This window comes from Rhagoletis pomonella, unplaced genomic scaffold (genome assembly GCF_013731165.1).
Source record: "Rhagoletis pomonella isolate Grant_MI unplaced genomic scaffold, Rhpom_1.0 Rhpom_scaffold_00003, whole genome shotgun sequence".
NCBI classification, from domain to species: Eukaryota; Metazoa; Arthropoda; class Insecta; order Diptera; family Tephritidae; genus Rhagoletis; species Rhagoletis pomonella.
In genome coordinates this window covers 75571321-75575055 of record NW_023458557.1, presented here as the reverse complement: position 1 = coordinate 75575055, position 3735 = coordinate 75571321, and the positions used below count along the sequence as shown (strand labels likewise).

The window sequence follows — 3735 nt, the reverse complement described above, 5'->3', positions numbered from 1 at the left end:
TTTTTTTCTTGCTGGCCTCGATTGCTCGTTTGAGTTCTTTTCTAGCAGCTTGGTATAGTTGTGCCTCTTCGATTGCAGCGCTTCTACGCCTGGACCTGGTGTAAGTACGCCTCAGGTGGAGGCACGTTCGTCTTAGTTGAGCTATATTTTCCGTCCACCCATATGCAGGTGTTTTGTATCGATTGCTTCCAGTTGTCGGCATCGCTTTGGTACAGGCTCTGGAGATCATTTTCATTGTGGTCTCTACTATTTCCATTGCGTTACTGTAAAAGGATTCTTCTGAGTCATGCGCATCTATTTCATATAGTAGTGCTCACTATTTATTTTCGAGACATTCCATTTGCGAGTGCTACATTGCATCTTCTTTCGTAAACCATCGTTTTTGGAGTCTATTATAAAAGAGATGTATTGGTGATCGCTACCAGTATAATCTTCCAATACTTTCCATTCCTTTATGGTGCCTGCTATGCCTTCTGATGCTAGTGTGATGTCTGGCGTGATTTGCTCGCATCCTGGTCTTTGGAAGGTTGTTGCTGCGCCAGTATTGAGCACTATAAATCCGAGTCGGGCGGACATTTCCAGCACGCTTTTGCCTCTGGAGTCCGTGATTGGCATCCCCCACTCCGTGGCTCTTGAGTTTAGGTCTCCTGCCATCAGAAAGGGTCCTTCCAACTTCATGGCCGTATCTTCGATATCGTCGAGTTTATCTTGGAAGTCTTGTATGATATCGCTTGGTGTCAGGTAGCAGCTTATTATATATATAGGGTTATATCTGACCCAGGCGAAGCCGTTTTCGTGTCCTTTTTCAGAGATGTGCATGCTGCTTCCCATGCGCATGCTGGTGCCCATTTAGCAGCGGTGCCACTGCTGTCTTCTATCCAGATTCCGTTTTCTTTTTTCTTATACTGTTCGTTTATGATTACAAGGTCATAATGCCGCTCGGTGATCATCTGTGTCAGTAGCGCGTCAGCCGTTTTACTTCTGTGCATGTTGGCTTGCAGGACATTCATTTCTTGGACCAGTTTCTATATACTGAGCATCTTATGGAGCTTGGGATGTGATCCAGCTCGGTGTATTTGGCTTCCGAGCACAAGCAGAATTTTGGTGGCTTATTACACTCTTTTAGCTTATGACCTGGTTGACCGCATCTGGGCCTTTACAGCCCCCCCATTAGATGGCCAGGTCCAAAACATCGAAAGCACCTCTTGCAGTTTTCTTTGAGTCGCACTCTACAGTTTATGCAGGCGATTTTGATCCTTGCTTGCTTTATTATTATATCAGCTTTTTCTTCATCGAGGGTCACGAAGGTCCTCACCTGTTCTCTACTGTTGGGAGCGGAGATGTTGATCTTCATAGCTATGTCGTATCCTTACAGCATACCCCTTACTGAGTCTTCGACTTCCTGTTTTGTCGTTAAGGAATCGAGGTCTCTTGTTTCGACTGTGGCCCTTGGTTTAAGGTCTGCTACAGTAGCGGTCTCTCGTAGGGTGCACTTTAATACCTCGCAGAAGCTTGAATTCGCCGATAGCCCCTTCTCTAGCTTCAGTAGTACTGCTCCAGCCTTTGTTTTCCGGATTCCCTTCAACTTGACTTCATCACTTGATTTCAGCTTACTGCGAATATTTTTCAGGACATCTGCGTAGCTGTTCCCTTCTGCCGGCTTAATCACTACCGCCTCTGGGAGTTTTTTAGACTTAGTAGGGCCTTTTCGGATATTTTGGTTTGCCTGGCGTGTTTTGTTTCCCGTCCGGCTTCTTCGCCTTTAACTTCTTGTTCGTCACTTGTTTCCATTCCCCGTCCTTTTCTCTTCGCGTTTCTGAGTTGGCTGCTGTTCTGGTGGGATTGTCGCTCGTCTTTTTGGCGTTGTCGTGGTGTCTGTCAGGTTAGCCGGGGCGGCACTTCCGATCTCTTTTTCTTTCATTTTCCAGTTTCTGCGGTAGCTTTGGATGATGTCGAACATTTCTTCTAGTTGTGCAGCCCCATTCTTGACCTCGAGGCTGAGATTCCTTTGTTTCGCTATAGCTTGCTTAATTTTTTGGACGATGCTTTTGCATTTTTAAAAGGACTCCTCTTCTGCGAGTCTCATCTTGATAATAAAGTCTTGTCTTGGAGAATTAGGACCTGGCGTTTTCGGGTGTACAGCTGGCGAAGTGTTTTTCTCCTGTCTTGAATTTTTGGTGCCTTCTGTCTCTGGGCGTGTTAAGTCGACCAGATCTGTTGCTTCTGGGGCATGATCAGCGTTCGTAACTGCTCCCGCTTGTTTTGCCTGCAGCGTTGGTGTGCTCTGCAGGACTGGCGAGCGCAAGGTCCTGCTGCTTCTGCGGAATATGCCTACATTCTCTTCTTGGATAAGAGCGCTGTGTGCTTCTTGTTGTTCTTTTTGTTGGTTTGGTTTTGGTGTGCTCATTTGTGCTTTTGGGTCTCCGCTTCAAGCCACTATCTCCACACGTAGCACAGTCGCCTTTGAATGTCCCCGAAGTTCCCTCCTCTAAAGAGCAGGCCACCGCGAGGTTTGTCACAATTTCTTATGAGGCATTGTGTTCAGAGCCAAGGACAGCGCAAAACCAGGAATAAATCTCAACTGGACCTGTGCGGCCAACTAAATGGCGACGTGTCTCGAACGTACTTAAGACCTGCCAGGGTTTTAACGAGACGGAGGCAATTGCAGCATTAGCCTGCCAGCCATTTCAGCGAGGTGTCAACCTCGCTTACTAAAGTGACAGAATATTGCTTTCGCCAGCCCATGAGTCGTAAATTCAAAATTCTTTTTCCAGTATACCGTAATCAAGATCTTACTGGTCTCGATCTTGATGGGCGTTCGCCCAGAGTTATCTTTTTATCTTACTAATTTTTTTGATCCCTCGTTGCACTGTTGCCTCCCTCTCTGGGGTAGGTACTCCCAAGGAGCAGTTCCTGATAGGGTCTGGGAACGCTAACTTAAAGGGCGGCGAGTACTCGCCCTGGCACTGGAGTTTCCTTGGGCTTTTCAGCCAAACCCTCCACTCTAGCCGCTCTTGGTCGGGGGCTGCTTATTGGTTATTAGCGGCTAGCCTAACAAGTTAGGTCGTCCACAGCCCGCCACGCAGTGGCCCCAGGTAGCCTGAGCTCAGCCAGGTAGGGTAGTTTAAGGAGCTTTTCGGCCAGTTTAATAAAAAGCAAACAATGTTTCTTTTTAAGGAAGACGTCGACAATATAAATTGCGCATACAGGACAGCAATAATGGTCAATAGGAGAACAGACGAGCAGAAGTACACTTAAATATAAATAAGTTGAAATCAGTGTGTATATTTGTAATATTTTCTTTGTTTGATGTTCAATGTAAGTTATGTTTTGCGGGAAAAATTGTTACACCAACGTATTGTACTTGTTATAACTTTTATTTACATACATATGTGCCTAATTGTTTTTTTTTTTATGTTTTGTTGTCAATAAACACCAGACTCCCTGAGGAAGATGTGAAAACCATCGAATCGCGTAGGAGGAAAAAGAAACATTGTTTGCTTTTTATTAATTTGATATAATTTAACTTAACTTGATTTAATTACATTTAATTTAATTTAATTTAATTTAATTTAATTTAATTTAATATGATATAATTTAATTTTATATAATTTAATTTAATTTAGTTTTACTTTTTTATAATTTATTTCGTATTTTTTAATTTATCTTTTATCGTATTTTTTAACTTTTTTATTTTATTTTATTTTATTTTATTTTATTTTATTTTATTTTATT

At 43.3% G+C, this 3735-nt stretch overlaps 2 protein-coding genes across 2 annotated transcripts in view; one reads left to right on the top strand and one right to left on the bottom strand.

The window, feature by feature from the left end:
- LOC118735531 overlaps positions 1-3735 on the top strand; it is a 321256-nt gene that overhangs the window by 173008 nt on the left and 144513 nt on the right. The window lies entirely within an intron of this gene.
- LOC118735529 overlaps positions 1-3735 on the bottom strand; it is a 35645-nt gene that overhangs the window by 23602 nt on the left and 8308 nt on the right. The window lies entirely within an intron of this gene.